The sequence below is a fragment of the Saccopteryx leptura genome, chromosome 3 (assembly GCF_036850995.1).
Source record: "Saccopteryx leptura isolate mSacLep1 chromosome 3, mSacLep1_pri_phased_curated, whole genome shotgun sequence".
Lineage (NCBI taxonomy): Eukaryota > Metazoa > Chordata > Mammalia > Chiroptera > Emballonuridae > Saccopteryx > Saccopteryx leptura.
In genome coordinates, this window is record NC_089505.1 from 345,211,299 (window position 1) to 345,233,728 (window position 22,430).

Below are 22,430 nucleotides of genomic sequence, written 5' to 3' on the forward strand. Positions count from 1 at the left end.
ATGGACATTTTAGATGAAGGAGCCATATGACAAAAATTGTGGCGTGTTCTGAAAAGATGGAGAAGTGCGGCGAATACAGAGTGTGGGATGTTTGTTTAGGAGGGGCAGGGAGGGTGGGCATGGATTTTAGATAGCTTTCAATGGCCAGCAAAGTTTGGAATACACATTAGGCAATCAGAAGCAGTGGTTGGATTTCAAACAGAGTAGGGGAGAGCAGACTGCTTATTAAAAAAAATCACTCTGGGGATAGTTTGAAAGATGGACTAGGGTTGGGAGGTTAGAAATAGGTCAGTGAAAAGAAATCATTAGTCTACTTAGGCTGTTCAGGCAAGTCATGTGAGGTAAGAGCATGAATCAGATGGTTCCAGAGGGATGAAGCACAGAAAAAATGATGAAATGTTAGGAAAACTCAGTTGTTTTTCTTCCTATGCAGGGGAAAATCAGTTCTTCCCTACTGTGTTTCCTCCCTGGTGTCTTTTTTACTATTCACACAGAGTACTTCACTTCCAACAGTGCTGGTCACCGAGTCTGTGGAGATTTTCCCCACACTAGACAACTCTCTGTGACACCAGCTGGGTGTCCTGTTAAACCTAATCCGGAGGGACCCGAAACATTGAAGATACGAACAAAGTCCGTCAATTACACATCAAAGCTTTATTGTCTAGCTTGGCCAAGCGGCAGCAACTCCGACAGAAGTCTGAGAGAGAGCACGCGCCAGCCCTTTGTTCTACTTAGTTTTTATAGTTTTGTAAGTGGGAAGTACAGAAGCAAAAATTATAATTAGGAGCCCCTTACCACTATTGGTTATAGTCATATGTCCTTTAACATGATAGGACCATGTTCAATTTGCAAGCCATACATCATTTTGGAGAAAACAAAATTTACAAGTCAACACAATGGTAGAAAGATGTCTTTTTACATATTAAAAGGCATTCCTATATTATCTAGTGTTTATCTGCCATCTCTTTGTAGAGTCACACATGTTAACCACATGCATTTACATAGGAGAGGTAGTTTCTGTGGGGACAAATGCCCGCAAATGGCTTATTGCTATAAGAAAAGGTTTATTTTGGCTTTTCTCTCCCTGTACCTGGCTAGCCATTCACCCCTTTCCCCACAAGCGTGGTGGAATGTCTGGGAATTCATGTCTTCTTCCCCTTTGCATTTACAATACAATGCCAAGGGCCATCCTGGTCATGTCAATCACACAGTACAGAGACTATTCTCACAATTTCTCTGCACACCTTAACCCAAAATAATAAAATGTTCTCAAGCCTCCAAAAATATTAATATTAATTCTCTAGCTTTTGGTACTTTACAACACCTGCGGGTGAAGTGGCGCAGTAGCTCCTCAGTCCCATGGTTTAACTCAATTCTAACACTATCTGGAGATAGTGTCAGAACCCACAGGTTAAGGGCTCAGTCCTGTAAAACTTCATACCCCACTTCAGAAGCCCATCACAAGTGATAGGTCCCTAGCTTACCCACAACTTCTGTCTGATTTGGCCATAAATTGGAGGATCCCATGGTCCTCTCTTCAGGTTCAATTAATTGACTAGAGTGGCCAATTCACAGAACTCAGGGAAACACTTACACTTACCAGTTAATAAAGGATATGACCAAGGAGGCAGATGAACAGCCAGATGAAGAGATAGATACACAGGGAGAGGTCTGGGAGGGTCCTGAGCATAGGAGCTTCTGCCCTTGTGGAGTTGGGGTACCTCACCCTCCCAGAGTGAAACTTCACCAGTGTGCAAGCTCTACAAAACTCATACTATTGGGGGGTTTTACGGAGGCTTCCTGACATAGGCGCATTCAATTATTGACTCTATTTCCAGTTCCTCTCCTCTCCCTGAATGATAGAAGTGTGGACTAAAAAATTCTAAGCTTTTAATCATGGCTTGGTCTTCCTGTAGCAGGGAAAGGGTCAATGGCAAATATGAGAACAAGAGATGCTCTGAACATAAGAAATAAAGATTTCAGGAGCTCTGTGCCAGAAAAGGGGGGAGGGGGGGCAGAGACCAATACATATTGTCTATTTTCTCATGGATAATGATGATGTTTTATTTAACTTTTACAAATTTATTTTTATTAACCATTTTTTGAAACATTTTCAAAAATCTTTATACCTTTAAAACTTTAAACATTTATTAAATTATGTTTGAAAACTTTTTAAAATCTAGTTCAAAATGAATTGTATTTTTACCATCTCACTGTTATAATGCTAGTCTCTTCTAAAACATAGAACAAAACATACTTTAGGGAAAAAATAGAAAAGAAACTTTCACAAATATCCAGCATAACATCCCAAATTGGATTACTTGCAAATATTAATGTGTGAAAATAATGCTATGCAAATGTTTTAATGTATTCTTGACAATCTTGTTTTTACATTGTAAGATTGTGAAATATTTACAGTCAAAATGTAAATACTCTAGTGCAGTGGTCCCCAACCCCCGGGCAGCAGACCGGTACCAGTCCATGGGCCATTTGGTACCGGTCTGCAGAGAAAGAATAAATAACTTACATTATTTCCGTTTTATTTATTTTTAAATCTGAACGATGTTTTATTTTTAAAAAATGACCAGATTCCCTCTGTTACATCCATCTAAGACTCACTCTTGACGCTTGTCTTGGTCACGTGATACATTTATCCATCCCACCCTAAAGGCCGGTCCGTGAAAATATTTTCTGACATTAAACTGGTCCGTGGCCCAGAAAAGGTTGGGGACCACTGCTCTAGTGTGCTGATGAGGAAAATCCTTTCCTTATTGCATTATATGTAAGCCATTCAGATGACTTTGACATAGGTTATGCATGGAGACACCAGTGGCTTCCCAGATTGACAAGTTATTAAGTCTTACCTTCCTGACCCCTGGAAAAGGTTACTGGTTAATTTCTAGAACTATCTGAGTTCTTATTACTGTAATTCTTATGTATAATCAATGCCCATTTGTTAAAATCCACTTAGCTAGAAGTTTTAAATAAGTTATTTTTTATATTCCTTTTATGTGAAAACTTATCTTTATAATAAAAACAACCAAGATCTATATTTCATTTAAAAACAAATCAAAGAAATGATATTTTATTTGCTACTATTGTAGTGTCTTTTTAAGTTAAAATTTTTATTTTGAGGTAGTTGACATGCACATATAAGAAATAATACAGAGAAGTCCCTTGTACTTTTTCCCAGTTTCTCCCAGCAGTAATATCGTGTAAAACTACGGTATAATATAACAACCAGGATATTGACATTGATAGAGCATAAGGTCTATTTCTGGGTTCTCTATTCTTTTCCATTGATCTATCCATCTTTCCCTCCACTAATACTATACTTTTTATTACTGTAGCTATGTAATGGGCCCTAACATTGAGAAGAGTGATTCCTCACACTTTCTTCTTCTTTTTAAAGATTTCTTTAGGTATTCTAGGGCCTCATTTTAGTGTCTTTCACAATACTTCATTTCTTTGAAAAATTACCAATCCAAGAATACTATATATGGCAAAATTTATTAGCCCAAGTATTATATTAACTATTAATAGCTCATTCATCAAAATTATGAATAAGCAAGAATTTATTCTAATTTTAATTCTTACTTTAAGCTAAAGTTACCATAAAATAAATTACAAAAGCAACTTATAGAAACTTCTCTTTATGCATCTAAAAATCATTTATTCCTATCTATCTGGATATGCCATGAATATTTAATTTCTAAGATATTCATTCTTTTTTTTTTTCATTCAGTGAGAGGAGGGGAGGCAGAGAGACAGACTCTCACACCCCGACCAGGATCCACTAAGCAGGCTCACTAGTGGGTGATGCTCCACCCAAATGGGACATTGCTCTGTTGCTCAGCAATCGAGTTCTCAGCACCCAAGGTGGAGGCCATGGAGCCATCCTCAGGGCCCAGGGCCTACTTGCTTTAATCGCACCATGGCTGCAGGAGGGGAAGTGAGAGAGAGAATGAGAGAGCAAGAGGGGTAGGGGTGGAGAAGCAGAGGGTTGCTTCTCCTGTGTGCCCTGATCAGGAATTGAACCTGGGACTTCCACATGCCAGGCTGAAGCTCTGCCACTGAGCCAACTGGCCAGGGCCAATATTCATTCCTTAAAATAATTTTAAGTGCTTTAAGCTTTACTATGTTAAAGCAATGGGATGTTCTGTAAAATGTTCAGTTTTATCAACCTTTAGTCACATCTACCTACCTATAAGCTTTATAATACAATAAATAACTGTAAGCACAGAACGTGAACAAAGCCCCAAGCCAGCTTGTTGAAATGCAACTTTGTCTTTAAAGAATCTGCTGTGCCATTTACCTTTGGAGGAGAAAGGCGAAAAAGATGAACAAGAGATTCAGAAAATTGATTCTCAGATATTAAATGTACTTAAAGATGGAGGATATATTTTTAGTTATGATAATATATAGTCTCACCAGTGGTGCTTTCTCCTAAATGACTGATATTTTTTCTGTTTTTTTTTTTTTGTTTGTTTGTTTCTTTTGACAGAGACAGAGAGACAGAGAGAGGGACAGATAGGGACAGACAAGACAGGAAAGAAATGAGATGAGAAGCATCAATTCTTTGTTGTGGCACCTTAGTTGTTCATTGATTACTTTCTCATATGTGCCTTGACTAGGGGGCTACAGCAGAGTGGGTGACTCTTTGTTCAAGCCAGCAACCTTGGGCTAAAACCAGGAACCTTGGGCTTCGAGTCAGCAACCTTAGGGCTCAAGCCAGCGACCATGGAGTCATGTCTATGATCCCACGCTCAAGCCAGCTACTGCACCCTCAAGCTGGTCAGCTGGTGCTCAAGTCAGAGATCTTGGGGTTTCGAACCTGGGTTCTCTGCATCCCAGTCCAATGCTCTGTCCACTGCACCACCACCTGGTCAGGCATAATTGCCTGTTTTAACAAATGGGTCAAGATATACTGTGGCAGTGACAATGAACTACTCGGAGACCAAATAAAATACTTTGAGGGTCTGAAGGGGCAACAGCCCTGGAAAGCAGATTCAAGGACTGAGGTCTTGTCCCCAGCCTTACTCAGATACTTATTAGCCAGTACAAATAATTCAAGGAAGCAGACAGTAGAAGTTTTCAGAGGGTTAACTAAGGGACAAGAAACATGCTGACTCCTAATCTCTGTTCTGAGAGCCCAAACATTTCTGTTACTGAATCTTATCTGCTGTTTTGCTATTTTCAGTATGGGTCAGAGAGGTCCCTGGAAATCTCATCTTAGCCAGAGGGCTCCTTACTGTCTCTAATTGTTTTCCTAACTCTGCATGTCTTCATAGAGTATTTCTACAATACACGAGATAAATCTGCAAACTATTGAATACACTTGCCAATTACTGAATTTCAAAATTATAAGTATATAAAATTTTATGCAACCTTCTCTAACCCACGATACTTCTCATTTTTTTGAGGTAAAAATGAGCTTTATTTTTTTTCCTAATTGATTAAAATAGCTATGCTGTCTTTAAGCAATAAAACAGGCTTTTAACAAGGTCATCCTTTTTTTCTTGTTACTGAAAATAAAAAGGCTAATTCTTTCAGGAATCATTGCAGTACATTATCAAAAGAGGCAAATATAAAACAAAAATATCACCACCATTTGCAGTGCTTTTGTATGTGGCTAATGAAATCTTCAAATAAGAAGAGCTTAAGTCCTGGCTGGGTGACTCAGTGGTAGAGCGTCGGCCTGGCGTACAGAAGTCCTGGGTTCGATTCCCGGCCAGGGCACACAGGAGAAGCGCCCATCTGCTTCTCCACCCCTCCCCCTCTCCTTCCTCTCTGTCTCTCTCTTCCCCTCCCACAGCCGAGGCTCCATTGGAGCAAAGATGGCCTGGGCGCTGGGGATGGCTCCTTGGCCTCTGCCCCAGGCGCTAGAGTGGCTCTGGTTGCGACAGAGTGATGCCCCGGAGGGGCAGAGCATCGCCCCTGGTGGACAGAGCATCGCCCCCTGGTGGGCGTGCCAGGTGGATCCCGGTCGGGCGCATGCGGGAGTCTGTCTGACTGTCTCTCCCTGTTTCTAGCTTCAGAAAAATACAGGGGGAAAAAGAAAAAAAAGAAGAGCTTAAAATTTTTTTTATTTTCAAGAGCTATACTGATTTGATATAAAACAAACTGGACATATTTAAATTGTACTAAAAATATGTTTGACACTTGCCTGCCCCTGTTAAACCATCACCATACATAAGAAAATAAGCATATTTCTCACCATCACAAGGTTTTTTTGTGCCTTTTTTATGATCCTTCCTGCCTCACCTAACTCAACTCAGACAACCACTGATCTACTTTCTGTTACTATATATCATATTTGCCTTTTGAGTCCTTGCTGCATTTAGAAGGAAGGTAGAATGAGTTTTCAAACAAATTTCTATTAAAAAGTCAGCAGGACTAAGAACTATTGTCTAACATGGTATAGTATGTTTATTGATGAGAAACATATCTAATCTTATTCAAGTTCTTGAAACAATCCTCAGTAGTCTTTACCATCTTTTCAGTTTGACTCTTTGCTTCAGACAATTGTAAGTTGTTTCTATGCTTTATTGAGTATTTATCACTACTCTGGAGGGCTTTTTTCTTTTTTCCAAAATTAATATTGTTGATATGCTATACCTCAGTTAGGTTGGGAAATTTATGGATAGGAAAGTTGTTTGGGTCTAGATAGCATAATAACAGAGGGCTTGGGCTTCAGCTTCAGGCAAACTGGCCTTCAATTTTGCTTTGTACTAGTTATCTGACATTGATTACATTATCAAATACTTCTAAACCCTAGTTTAGTATCTGAAAATTGGGGATAATGTGGTATCTTCTTCTTAGAATTATTACAGATATTGTTAGATAATGTTTATAAAACATTATCTTTATGTCAGTGGTTCCCCTTACTTGTCTGCATATTAGCATCACTAAAGTTTTAAAGTTAAATTACAAAATTTCCAAGGTCAGGCCACACCAATTAAATAAGAATCTCTTGGGATGGAACATAGAAGCCTGTAGGTCTTTCTGAAGCTCCCCAGGAAAATCCAAGGTGCTGACAACTTGGAAACCACTGTACTAGGCCACCTAACCAATCGAGATTAGAGGATTCAAACTCATGTTGGTCTGACTTCAAAATCCCTGCTTTTAACTACTGTACTTATTTATTAAAGCAAAGTTCTTAGAGGATCCTAAATTAAACTAAAAACTGTAGCCTGACCTGTGGTGGCGCAGTGGATAAAGCGTCGACCTGGAAATGCTGAGGTCGCCGGTTCGAAACCCTGGGCTTGCCTGGTCAAAGCACATATGGGAGTTGATGCTTCCAGCTCCTCCCCACCTTCTCTGTCTCTCTCTCCTTTCTCTGTCTCCCTCTCTCTCTACTCTCTAAAATGAATAAATAAAATTAAAAAAAAATTTCCTCTATAACCCACCTTGGTACCTCTGTGGACCTCGCTGGATTACATGAAAACTGTACACAAACAGCAGAAGTTGTATTACAAATATCCAAGCCAGAGTTAAAAATAAAGAAATAGGAGAATTGGAAACATTTTGTTGCCATTTGAGAGAGAGTCTGCTATAGCCTATTAATACAATTTTACAAAATTAATAAGGATTCTTGATCAAGACTGCACCATTATACTTCAGGGAATTAACTTTGGTAGATTATACACTGGAGCTTAATACGTGCTTTACTTTCCCCCTAGTCTTGGCAGTAGTCAAATAAAGTCCAAACCACTAGTAACAGCGTCTACCCAATGTTTTCCTGAGAATAATTCCCAGATGTGCCGCATGTACAATGACCAAAATAACCTGATGACTAGTTTCTGGAACACTACTCTGTTTGCTATAAAATGCATTCCTGTGGGCATGTAATTTTTTCTCTACACACCTAATTTAGGACATAGATGAACCAATATCACAGCTCTAGTGGAAACACTACAACAGGTTTTGGTATCTAAGTGGCGGATGGCTTTGGCCATCACCATTAGCTATTGCTCTTTCAGTCTTGTAAACAAGTTACAAGAATTGAGCAAAAATGAGACTTCTGCATACATGATGACATAATTATGGGTGTAGACTTAATCTTAGAGAAGAATCCCAAAACAGTTTAAGTCAGTACAAATTGTAAAGACATTGCCATAAGGGTATTTTTAGGAATTCTTTTCTCCCGCAGTAATTGCAAAGACTTCAATGTCATTTGGCACTATTTCTATTATTGTGAGAACTTTCTGCTTGACTAGTATGCAACTTGTTCTTCAGTCCTACCTGGCACTTTTAGGCTAAGGACTCTCCAGACTTTATCAACTGAAACAATAGTCATTTGTATTCTGTGTAATATAGTGATGAGAAATTAATAGTACTTTGACATTCTGAAAAGTGTTTTCCCACCAGATAGCCCCAATACTACCAGAAGTTATTTTCCAGTAGGAAATATAGTATCACAACAAAGTTGATTATTTTAGTTTGAGATTTCCTGTCTTTCAAAGAGAAAATAGTTTTATTTTCCTTTTCTAGTTATAAAAATATTGTCAGCCATACAGACTACTGTAATGAAGAAACAAATCAGCCAAACTCTCACTATGCGGTGAGAACCTCCAGGTACATAGGTTTCCCAACCTTCCTTCTTCTTTCCTATTATCTATTTCTCTATTTGTCTAAAAACAATGCAGCAAATACACATGAATGGAAAAAATCAAGTGTTACAGAATGGTTATAAAATGAAAGCAAAATTCCCTCCTCCATTCTTTTCTATCCCTAAATCAGTTTTCAGAGGTTAGATGTTGTATTTTTGTTTTTGTTTTTTAAATTTATCAACTTTGGCCTTGGCTGTTTGGCTTAGTGGTAGAGTGTCGGCCTGGCGTGCAGGAGTCCCGGGTTCGATTCCAGGCCAGGGCACACAGGAGAGGCGCCCATCTGCCTCTCCACCCCTCCCCCTCTCCTTCCTCTCTGTCTCTCTTTTCCCCTCCTGCAGCCATGGCTCCACTGGAGCAAGGTTGGCCTGGGTGCTGAGGATGGCTCTATGGCCTCTGCCTCAGGCACTAGAATGGCTCTGGTTGCAACAGAGCAATGCCCCAGATGGGCAGAGCATCGCCCCTTGGTGGGCGTGCCAGGTGGATCCCGGTCAGGCGCATGCGGGAGTCTGTCTGACTGCCTCCCCGTTTCCAGCTCCAGAAAAATACAAAAAAAAAAAAAATTTACGTCCTGGCCTGTGGTGGTGCAGTGGATAGAGCATTAACCTGGAATGCTGAGGTCACGGGTTCGAAACCCTGGCTTGCCCGGTCAAGACACATATGGGAGTTGATGGTTCCTGTTCCTCCCCCTTCTCTCTCTCTCTCTCTCTCTTTCTCTCCTGCCATCTCTCTAAAATGAATAAATAAATAAATAAATTTATGAACTTTTGGATATTATCTGTTGATTCCCAGGTACAAAGGGAAGAATTTTGTACACTGGTATTACATCTTACCTATTTTTCCTTCTTATCTGTTTTAATAATCATATTACTACTTCTATTTCTATTGGTTACGTACTGACTTTAAATATTATACTGAAACTGCTACTGCCTGTTCCACCAGCTTTCAAGTCTGTCTCTTCACTTTTCATGTTAGTAAAATTATACTAATATCACTATTCAAACATCCACCTCTCTTGCACATTTTAAAGCTTCAACTTCTGTACCTTTGCAGTGCAATTCCACTAGGCCTCTGTAGTGACTTGCTTTATTCATTTTTTAAAGGATCTTTTGATGAACAAGAACCTAATTTTGATTAAGTCCAATATATCACTTTCTCCTTTTACGATTATTTTTTTTAATATCAATAAATCTTTGCCTACCACCTGATTGCAAAGATTTTCTTTATGCATTTTTTTCTAGGGATTTTATAGTTTCAACTTCTATTTTTAGGTTTTCAGTTTAACTTAGTTTAACTTTTTTATATGTTGTAATGTACATGCCAGGATATAGATACATATTTAGTTCTAGCACCATTTGTTGAAAATATTTTCGTTCCCCCATTGAAATTTTTGGCATCTCGGCTAATTGGCTGAATATATAGGAAGTATATTTCTAGATTCTTTATTCTGCTCAATCTACATATTTGCCCTTTCCCTATGCCAACACACTGTCTTAATAACTGTAGCTTTATAATACATCTTACAATTAGGTAGTCTAAATCAACTTGTTTGATTTTTCAAGATTCTTTTGGCTATTCTTGGTTCTTTATGTATTTCCATATAACATTTTATGTTAGATGATCAATTTTTGGCACGAAAACAAAAGCATTCTGAGTTGGGAGTATATTGATCACAGATCACGTTCAGGTGGAGTGACATCTTTACAATATTGTTTTGCAACAATATTCATAGTGCATGTCTCTATTCATTTAAGTCTTTCTTAATTTCTTTCTGTAGTTTCGTGATTTTCAAAGTAGAGATTTTTTTTTACCTTTTCTTAAATTTAGCTTTAGCTATTTAATGTTTCTGACACTATTCTAAAGGTTATTTATGTTTGAATATTATTTTCTAAGTATTTGTTGAAACAATACAGAAATACTAATTTTATATCCTACCACTTTGCTGAATTCACTTATTGGAGATTTTTGAAGAATCATGTAGATTCATGTTGTTTGTGACAAAAAGGCAGTTTCATTTCTGCTTTCCCAATCTTTATTCACCATTACTCGTTTCTTTATATGTTATATCCATTTTTTCTTGCAGACTTTTAAACATATTTATCGGTTATTTTAAGGTCTTTCTCTGCCAACTTTAACACCTACTTCCTTTGTTGGTCTCTTTCTATTGACTATATTCACATTTTCCTATTTCCAGTAATTTTTTATTGTTATGCTGTAGGTAATTCATTGCAGAGTCTCTGGATCTTCCTTTGAAAACTGTTGAGTTTTGTTCTCGCTGTTAAATTATGGACAGATTACTTTCAATTCTGGGAAGCCTGGTTTTACTTTGTTAGGGTAGGCCCCTATTCTAGTTTTGGCGATGTAGTATTGATTCCCAACTTCATGGAAAGTCTGAGGCGTTTACCAAGCTCTTCTACCTTAGTTGAATTTTAACTCCAAAGTGTGCTACCTGTGATGGGCGGCAGCTCACATCTCTGCTTAGACCCTGGAGTCTTTTCACGCTGCTCTTTTCTGCTACTCTCCTTAAATTCTCACTGGCACAGTCACCAGTCAAGGCAGTCAACCAATGTTTTGAGGGTTTTGGGACTTCTTACTCAGTAGTCCCTTCCTTTTTGGGATTTTTCTCCTAGATTTTTAGCAGCTCAGGCAATCCTAAACCCAGTTCTCTAAGTTCTTAGGCCAATAATACTGTGGCTTTCTTCTGAGTTCTAGCTTCCCATGGTGCACAGACTGAAGAACGGGGAGAGCTGTTTTTACAGGGTTAAATAGATGCACAAGAAATGTGATGAGGATATATTCCCAATCTGTGCAAAGTCTTACCAAACCTTTTCCATTTTTCTCAACAAATTTCTTCTCCCTCCACTCTGAGTAATTTGCAAGTCTTCTTTCTGTTATTGTCATCATGATTACACCATGCTTTAAGAAATTTAAAATTTTTTATTCATAATTACCAAAAATTGGATTTCTCTTACAACTGGTGTCATAGAAATAGAATGGCATTGTGGATCAGATAACTAACATTTTATCACTGTTTTTCTGCCAATCAACTGTGTCATATTAGAATTAGGGAATCCCAACCATTTTGCTCTTCAATTTCCTACTTGAACAGAAGCTAAGAATAGACTAAGTAATATCCAAAGATAATCCAAATTACATCCTACACATACATTATTTCAGGTTCTAAGTTTCAAAAAAACTGCTAATCTAAAAAATTTATTTGCAAAGATTGTTTTTATATCTTATTAATCAATATATCTTGCTACTAAGTGTAAGTAACAGCTATGACAAGGAAATTTCTAGGATAGAAAACCATTAATTGTCATTTATCTCTGGATCCTTTTAGGTTAACGTAGGTAAAATGGTCATCCTTTTTAAATGATAAAGGTAAATGGTGTTTGATAACTTCTTAAAATGATTATATATATATGGTGTTCTTAACTCACAATAAAAGCAGGAAATGTTTCATTTTAATGGAAACCATTTAATCATTAAAATTTTGAAGAATATACCATAAAATCCAAGTGCTGGCCTTAGTGGGAAGCTCTATTATAAACATACATAAACCTATTTTTACAAATTGCTCAACATTAAAAGAAAATCATAGAAACATCACAAACTATGTATACCTGAAGACTGTCCTTTCTATGTGTGGCCAAGCAAAATAACAGGATTCACATATTTTGTTTGACATTTCACTGAATTTAATTCAATTCAATCTAAATATCAAAGAAATTGGCCCTGGCCGGTTGGCTCAGTGGTAGAGCGTCGGCCTGGCGTGCAGGAGTCCCGGGTTTGATTCCCGACCAGGACACACAGGAGAGGCGCCCATCTGCTTCTCCACCCCTCCCCCTCTCCTTCCTCTCTGTCTCTCTCTTCCCCTCCCACAGCTAAGGCTCCATTGGGGCAAAGATGGCCTGGGCGCTGGGGATGGCTCCTTGGCCTCTGCCCCAGGCGCTAGAGTGGCTCTGGTTGCGACAGAGTGACGCCCCGGAGGGGCAGAGCGTCGACCCCTGGTGGGCGTGCCGGGTGGATCCCGGTCGGGCGCATGCGGGAGTCTGTCTGACTGTCTATCCATGTTTCCAGCTTCAGAAAAATACAAAAAAAAAAAAAAAAGAAAAGAAAGAAAAAAATATCAAAGAAATATGTGGGAATGTAAAATTAAAAATTAATGTGGAACAATGCTTCTAGGACCTCTGCAGATGATTAAATATTACCTTTAATGATGAAAAATCTAAAAAGTAGATTTATTTATTTATTTATTTAGAGCGACAGGGACAGACAGGGACAGACAAGACAGGAAGGGAGATAGTTGAGAAGGATCAACTTGTATTTGCAGCACTTTAGTTATTCATTGATTGTTTCTCATACATGCCTTGACTGGGGTGAGCTGTGGGGGTGGTGGGGCTCCAGTTGAGCCAATGACCTCTTGCTTAAGCCAGAAACCTTGGTCTCAAGTCAGTGATGTTTGGGCTCAAGCCAGCGACCATGGGGTCATGTCTATGATCCCACGCTCAAGCCAGTGACCTGATGCTCAAGCTGGTGAGCCCATATTCAAGCTGGCAACTAAGGGGTTTTGAACCTGGGTACCCAGTGTCCCAGGCTGACACTCCATCCACTGTGCCACCACCTGGTCAGACAGATTATCTTTTTTTAAAATTTACTTTATCAGAAACTGTTGATAGTAAAAATACACTTTTAGTTAAACAGGCTATGTCTCTAGGGCTATTGTCCTTGCTCTCTGCACAAAGATGCAGACAATTTCAATATATCTATATTTTTATTCTTTACCCCTTTCTAGATCACCATTTACATTGTAAAAGTCAACTGCTTTCCTCTTACTCTTCATCAAAGAAGAGAATAATATCAAAATTTTATGCTAATTGGTCAGCCATTTAATTTTCCACTCTTTAATCTCATTATATCTAAATTTTTTAATCCAAAATATGTATGCACATAAAGAATTAACTTAAAGAGTGTAATAGTTCTAGAAAGCAACACTTGCCCTGTCCCTTATGCATCTGCATCCTCTATTTCCTAGTTCTTAAGAGCAAGCATTTTATTTTTTTTCCTATATAAAATTTATCTGAAATTTTCTAAATAATACGGCTTTATTGCTACATCTTAAATTTTACATTTTAGATATTATCTCATGTCAACTCTCTCTAGATGAGGATTTAGAATTTGTTTGTGTTTGAAACCATTCACCTTATTGTCTCCATCTCTATCTTCCTACCTACTTACCTGTATTCTCCTCCTCCCAATATAATTACAATCATGTTTAGTTAGATCAGCATTCAATGTTTGCATTGTTATAAGTAGGTAAACATTTCCTGCTGAGCCACATCCTCTTATTAGGTTTCATTGTCTTGCTTTTTTTCTTTGATTAGTGATTTTATACATAATTTTTGGTATACATATAAAAACTATAAATAATCAAATATATAATTTAATTTCAACCACTTTTAGTTGTTTATATCCCTCTAAATATATCCAGACATATTAGGTGTTCTATCAACTTCATCTTTTTTTTGAAGAAACCTCTCCTGGAGTTTGATTTTTTCCAGTATGCTATATCTTTTCTATAGTCTGCATCTTTTCTTTCCTGTGTCTTATATCTTTTCTTTCTTGATATATGCTTTAGTTTAATGAAATGCATCCTCTAGCAGTTTACTGAAGGGTTCATAGAAGCTCAATTATCATGACTTTAGATATATGAAATGTCTGTTTTCCCTCACAGTTGATAAGTAGCTTGTCAGGTTATTGAATCCTAAGTTAGCAATCTCAGTATTAAGTGGTAAGTGAGAGGTGTTCCTATGAGCAGCACATGTGACTTATAATAGTGTAAAAACTGGTACCTCCTCCCCTCATGGTAAGCCTCTGTCCCAGCCTGAATGTGGATTGAAGACCTGGTATTGCTGTGTGTATAACCAGTAACTGTGGCCGCCATCAAAGCCGCCTGGCCAACACAGGTTTAGGTTTCATTCTGACAGACGGTAAAGAATCAACAGAGCCGAAAACTGGTGGGCCATTTTCCTTTATTCTAGACTCACACTTGGCAAATGAGTAAAAACACACACTAGGCTCTAAAACCCACTCATTCAGTGCTCACAAAGCTACTGACTCATCTGAGTTTTCCTAAAGTCAAAGGCTTCTACCTCACCAGTCTTATTCACCTCTGTTCCCCAAGTCCTTCTCCACAAACTGGCTTCTCCTTCCCCATTCTGCATTTTGGCTGCCTCTTCCACATGGCTTCCCTGCCGGGCTCCACCATGGGCTCTACCTTTTACAAGAATGTGATCACTCTCCCCAAAATGACCCCCTAGCTCCACCTTTTAAAACCTTTTGGTGCAAAAGCCCTCCCCCAACACACATTAGCATAACCACGCCCCTTCCCAAGCAAGAAGGCAATTAATATTATCACCTAGGCGACATCCATCAACGTGGGCAGTGCCATCTTTAACAAAGTGAGCAAAATATATCTTTTCCGCCCGACACTGTGTTAATCAGGGTTCTCCTGAGAAACAGAATCAATAGGACGTGTTTCTATTGAGAGGTTTTGTGGGCTGGAAAGTCTGAAATTCACAGGGGAAGCAAGAGACATCATTAGGTTCAGAAGACAATCTGAGGCAGAATTCCTTCCTCCTAGTGGACTTTCCTTCCTCATTTCCTTTATCAGTTTAGTCATCTCTTAATTATTCATTAGATTGTTTCTCAAATTTATATATACTGTCATCTCTCTAGTGCAAGTTCTCATAACCTCATATCTGGAAATCATCCCAACTGGGCCTGCTATGTCAAGTTTTTCCTATACCAAACCATTCTAAAACATTTACTTTTGTTAAAATACTGATGTAATCGTGTCACTGCCCTGCTCAGAATCTCTGGCCAACTTTCTGTTGCCTCTTGAATAAAGCCTGAACTATATATAAACAGAGACATTTAAGGTTAATATCTTTATCAACCATCCCTTATGCAGTTTCTTGCTACTCCTCCAATTTTACTATTTATCCTACTAGATAGACCTCGCTGTTCTGAAAATTTAGAGCTTATTTCTAACCCTAAAGCACTTATTGACTGTCTTGCATTACTTCATGCAGTATTTTCTTCTTATTTCATGGGTCATGAAATCAATATTTTTGGGTATTTAAATAAAATTTTTTATTTTTATTTATTTGATTAAAGATTGCATAGATTCTCTATTATAGTTCTTTATTTTCTTCTCCTAAGGAAGTAATGATATCTGCAAGTATATTTATACTTTTAAATCAGCTATTTTGTTATGTAACATATTACCTCAAACTTAATTTCTAAAAACAAATTTTAGTTGTTCATGATTCTATGTGTCAGAAATTTGGGCAGGGAATGGCTAGATAGATTTCCATATTTGTCAAGAGTCACAGTGTCACTGGGGTTACTGGGATGATGGGAGGTCTGAAATGGTCTCTCTCGCATGGCTGGCAGTTACTGCTGGTTCTGGACTGGGGTCTCTAGTGGGACTGTTGTCAGGGACCTAGATTTTTCTCTACATAGTTTCTCCATGTGGCTGCTTGGGCTTCTTCATAGCATAGTGGCTGAATTCCCAGAAAGTGCAGTACGAGAAGATAAAAGATGTATAACTTTTAAAGCCCAGCCTCAGAAGTCAAAACATCACAATAGATATTAAGCTTAGTCCAAATTTAATGGTAGAAGAAATAGACTCCACTTCCTGAGAAGAGAGTTATCAAGCCTAGTTGCAAAAAACACACAAAAAGCTAAAGAAGCTGAAATTCATTAACTCTTAGATTCACCAGAGAAGTAGGTCAAAGGACCATGTGTTTTCTCCAAAACTAGAGGACAGGCAGGGGGATACAGAGAATCACAGTTTACTGGGAGCAGAAGCCAGCAGCAGGAGCCAGTATTGATAGGAATACTTTCAACTCTAGTTGATGAGTTGCAAAGTGGCTCAGTGTAGACTAGTTTGAGAGCTAAAAACTCCAAAGGGGCACGATTTTAATGGGACTCTCACATGTTTGTTCAGTTTACCTCCAGGAGTCCTATCAAGTTCTCATTGTGAGGATGGGAGACCAATACCCTAGTGCTTCCCGCAGGAGGAGCGGGAAAGCAACCATTAGGAAATTAAAAAGAGCTTTCTGCTCTTAACAAGATCTACCCTCAAGGAAAACTATTTTAGTAGAGCTTGATTGGGGTTTTACCAAAGCCTGACTGATCTGGGGGCAGGGAAATACCCAACTCAGGCTCACTAAAAGACAGACCTAATCGTAGGACTACTAATACTTTCCCTTCCCCACCCCTTACTACCACGCCAATATCAGTGGCTTACAGCTAAGAGAACTACAAGCCTCAGATCCTGTTTAAGAAGTCATTATGAAAACCCAAATTCTAAAGGGAAGACAAAAATCAGTAATGCTAAAGGAAATTTATAGCTTCTGACACCATAGCTACTGTAAAGGTAAACACAGTCCATTTTTAGTCAGATAGAGGTAAAGTTTGCATTATTTTGTAACAATTTGTGTCTTTAACATATAAATAAAGTTATGAATGAGTGTACTGGATTGTGATTATAAGTGTATTTCTTACTGTGGACCACAGTCAAAAAAAGTTGAAATCAATTGGTGTCGATAATTTTTTTTAATTTATTTTTTGTTTGTTTGTTTATTTATTTACCCATTCATTTTAGAGAGGAGACAGAGTGTGTGTGTGTGTGTGTGTGTGTGTGTGTGTGTGTGTGTGTGTGTGTGAGAGAGAGAGAGAGAGAGAGAGAGAGAGAGAGAAAGGGGGGAGGAGCAGGAAGCATCAACTCCCATATGTGCCTTGACCGGACAAGTGCAGGGTTTTGAACCGGCAACCTCAGCGTTCCAGGTTGATACTTTATCACTGCACCACCACAGGTCAGGCCAGCATTGGTAATTTCTTGACTGAGCTTTCTAGAACCAAATAATATTGCTACCTATATACTCATTAGTTATTCAAATGTAAATAAATTCCATGAAGCAACAACTCAGTGAACACATGGACAGTGAATCTTCATGAATGCTGTTTCCTTATTTTCAGTGAAACAATGTGTATCTCAAACAGAACTTGCTTAAGCTCTTCAAGTCAGCCCTTCAAGTTTTTTATGTCCTAGCAATACTTCTCTCGTAGCTGACCGTGAAACCCACTGAGCTAGCAAAAATGCTAAAGATGCTAAAATCCCTGTGATCCTGATGGACACAACTACCCTTGAACCCGGGAAAAATGACCCTCAGGCCTGGCTGCCTGTCACCATGGAAACCAATCCCATGACACAGATGCTGGTGAGAAAGAAAGAGGTTTATTCAAAGTGATGACCACCTGAGAAGATGGGGGACTCCTGTCCTCAAAAACCCATCTCCCTCTTTGGTGCAGGCTGGAGTTTTTATAAGGACAAAAAGAGAACACAGAAATCCAAAGGAGGGGTTGAGAGTTCTTGGCTGGGTGGACTCAGCACAATTTGCTCAGACAAGTGGTTGAAGGTCAGTATGTCCCAGAGCTGGCATATTCCCATGGTTGTTGTAGGAACAGAAGCCAGTCAATTACTTATGAGTTAGGGTTCTTGTTCTATGGAACAGGTTTCCACATAGTCCCACAATCAGGACGTCCTCTCCGCCTTATCAGCAGCCTGGTGGGAGAGAGAGAAAAGAGGGGGCCTGAGGATTCACTGTTCTTGTTCTAATGTTGACTCTTGATGTCTGTCAGTCAGAGGGGAACAGGCCTTTTAACTGTAATGAGAGGTTGGCCAGAGGTAAAAGTAAGGATTGATTATATACTTTTGACTTATTACAGAATACATAAGTGATCACTAAACCAGTAATATTGATTCATAGTTATAAGAGCAATAAACTGGATTTAACTTTTTAAAGCAATCCTTTATAAACTTACTTTGTTAGTATATTCTTATTTAGCTCTATTTTATAGTTAGTCAGACTAATATTAGTAAATCAGTAATATAACATATTTATTCCCAGTTATACTCTCATCGTACTTGTTCTATCCATTTGCACTATTATTGTCTATGAAGCATGCAGAGCTTTTAAACTATAAATATAATGCATAACATATATTTTTTGGCACTAAGCCTCTCAGTGATTTAGTCTCCTTAAGATACTTCACTCTCTTTACAGCTTCTTATGTCTACACTTTCATTCTTGCTCTTAGACCTCACTTTAACAAATCTCACCCATCTGTAAGATCAAACCCCTCTTAAATCAAACTCCTGTATGAAATGATAAAGATCCCCATCTAGCTCTCCTTTTTTATCCCAGTCTCTAAGTATCTGAAGAATTTATTTCCTGAACTGTTTTTTTAACATAAAAATTGTTAACCATCATGAATTTATTACTTAGTTATATCACAAGTATTAATCTTGACACACCTGTTAAATTACAAGTTCCTGGAAATAGACAGTGTTTTTATGATCTGTTTCAGTCAATCAAAAGACAAGCATGTATAGATATTCAATAAATACTTATTCAGTAAATGGATTGATTAAGATTAATGATGAACACATTAATTCTCAGTAAATGGATTGATTAATGATGAACACATTAATTCTCCTTTAAGATAGACAGTGTGGGTGTATATGTGTTACTCTTAGTCTTTTCTATTATTTTTATGAATATGGTGAAATATTTAAAAGTTCACAAAACTAGCAATCCTTAAGATGGGACCAGTTCTTGTGACCATGTCTCTCTAGAATTTAAAAATAGCACTGATGATGCTAACTCTCACAATTGCAAAAACATTTAGAAAGATGAATAATGGTGTTAGTCAGCCCTCTAGTCAAATGATAGACCTTAAGTAAGGCTATTTAGTCACGTCCTTCTGTATGTGGAGCTTCTAATTAACTTTGAACTCATAATTCCCTGGGGTTTTGCCACAACATTCATCAATTCAGTTCTTCTCGGTGATGCATGGACGTCATTCAAAACATATTTCTAAGTAAACCTCCTTGTCCTTTTTTTTCCACCAAAAAAGTAATCTTAACTATAGAATGAGGATAATTCAAAGAGTAAAAATATATATAATGGAATTACATTCCAAGTATAAATTCTTGTTACTTAAGTTGGCATATATATATATTTACATCACTAAACAATTAGTCCCAAGCGTTTCACTTTGGTATTCTCTTTCTTTCTTCTTTTTTCTTTTCTTTCTTCCTTTTTCTTTCTTTTTTCTTTTCCTTTCTTTTCTTTTCTTTTCTCTCTCTTTCTTTCTTCTTTCTTTCTTTCTTTCTTTCTTTCTTTCTTTCTTTCTTTCTTTCTTTCTTTCTTTCTTTCTTTCTTTCTTTCTTTCTTTCTTTCTTCTTTAAGCAAGAGGATTGGAGACAGAGAGACAGACTCCTGCATGTACTGCCACAAGGATCTACTGGGCAAGCTCCCTACTGGCAATGCTCTGCCCATCTAGGGCTGTTGCTTGGCAACCAAGTTATTTTTAGCCCCTGAGGCTGCAGAGCAGGGAAGACAGGGACAGGAGTTGGTGGAACCAATCAAGCCATGGCTGCAGGAGAGGAAGAGAGAGAAATAGAGAGAAAGGGAGAAGGAAGGGTGGAGAAGCAGATGGTCACTTCTCCTGTGTGCCCTGATTGGAATGGAATCCAGGACAGCCACATGCCAGGCTGACGCTCTACTACTGAGCTAACCAGCCAGGGGGGCATTCCCTTTTTAAAGTCTGCCAGGCTCTTCTTTAAATATCAACCAAAACCATTGAAAACATTGACCTACCTTCTACTATATACTGGAATTTTTTAAAATTTTTGAGTGTATAGACACTTCTTAATTAGTTTTATTCATAAAAGAAAGATGTCTGAGGAGTCTATAAAAAGTCCCCACTATGCCACTGAATCTGGAGTCATTTCTTTTGACATTAAGTAAAACAATTATCCAAGAAGCCAAATAACCAAGCAACTGAACAAGTATCTCTATAAGTTTCAGCTACAAATAATTCTAATTAAGAGTTCATTTAGTATGTATATGCAAACCCTTACATGGTGTTCCCATCTAAACCAAGCATTTTTATAAACAATGTGATTTTTCCTTCTATCTTTTCAATAACAAATTTATTCAAAATTTGTGTAAGCCATCTTTTGTTGTAGTAATAAACAACCCCAATATTTCTGTGGGTTATAATAGCACGTATTACTTAAGTTCATGATAGTGGTAGCTCTGCCAGGTTTAGCTGAGGTTGGTTGAGCTAGACTTTGGCTCCACAAGTATTTTTTATTCCATAGTCCAGGCTGAAGGAGTAAGCCAGTATCTCGGACATGCTGTTTTCATTTTAGAGGAAAAATTAAGAGAGTGGGTGACAAACATGCAAAATATATAAATACACTTAAAACTTCTACTGAGCCTGACCAGGCGGTGGTGCAGTGAATAGAGCATCGGACCAGGATGCAGAGGACCCAGGTTCGAGACCCTGAGGTCGCCAGCTTGAGCGCGGGCTCATCTGGTTTGAGCAAAGCTCACCAGCTTGGACCCAAGGTTGCTGGCTAGAGCAAGGGGTTACTTGGTCTTCTGCAGCCCCACGGTCAAGGCACATATGTGAAAGCAATCAATGAACAACTAAGGTGTCGCAACGAAAAACTAATGATTGATGCTTCTCATCTCTCTCCATTCCTGTGTGTCTGTCCCTATCTATCCCTCTCTCTGACTCTCTCTCTGTTTCTGTAAAAAAACAAAAAAAGCCCAAAAATACACAAAAAAAACTTCTGCTGAGATATTCTATTAGCCAAAGAAAGTACTATGACCAAGGCCAAAGTCAGTGAACAAGAAAGAAGACTCACAGAAAAGCATGGCAAACATATGGATGGAAATAATATCTGTGAAATAATTCAGTTTACTACAGCCTGCCTTCTTGTTCACAAATTTTCACTTCCTTTCTGTAAACAAAATGTAATCATGCACCCTAAACATACTCCAAGGTCTCAAGATCCTTTAAATTTAAGATCTTGAGTATACATCAATCCTAAATGTAGTTCTTCTTAATTCAAAGTTATGACCTAAAAGGCTAATTATTTTCACCCACATACCCATTTAAAGTGATGGAATCCACAATAAATACTTATTTAGAAACTGGCTGAAGGGAAGAACCCAGCAGTCACTGGTTCACAGCAATTTTGAAACCCCATTGAGCAATCGTTGTAAGGTTTGCTAACTCAAGTGTAGGGAACTTCGCTTAATCAATCTTCAGTTTTGTATCCTGGAGGTAGCTCCATAGTCTGCTGTTCTTCATGACTCTTGGCCTTCTGGGTGGTCCTTCCTTTTCCAGTTTCATCTTTGGGAGAAACTGCCTTCTTTGGCTGCTGAACAGCTTCCTCAGGCTGCCCATAGAAAGTTGAGGACTTGGGAGGAGTTTTATTATTTTAACAATCACAACCTCTTTTAAATTTGGGGTGGTGGCAATTTTGGTACTACAACTCTCAAAAACGCTGTTGGTTTTTTTAATATCTTTGTTTTCTGTTAATGCCTCCTTTGTCAATAAACTTTCACTGTGACGACAAACAATCTTCAAATCTCTGCAATTTACGATAACAAATAGTCATTTGACAGTCATGTTACTGGGCTCTGCTGGGCTCTTTGGGGCTCAGATTCATTATGTGTTTTCTCTCTTTGAACCACGTCTGAGGAGTAGACACTATTTGAAGCATGCTTTTCTGATGGTGGAAAGCAGGAAGAAGAGAAGGAGTATCAAACCATACAAGTGCATTTGAAACTTCTGCCCAGATGTGCGGTATGACATATCTGCTCACACCCTACTGGTTAAAGCAAACCACATGGCCATGAAAGTTAACCAAAGTTAATGGGTGAG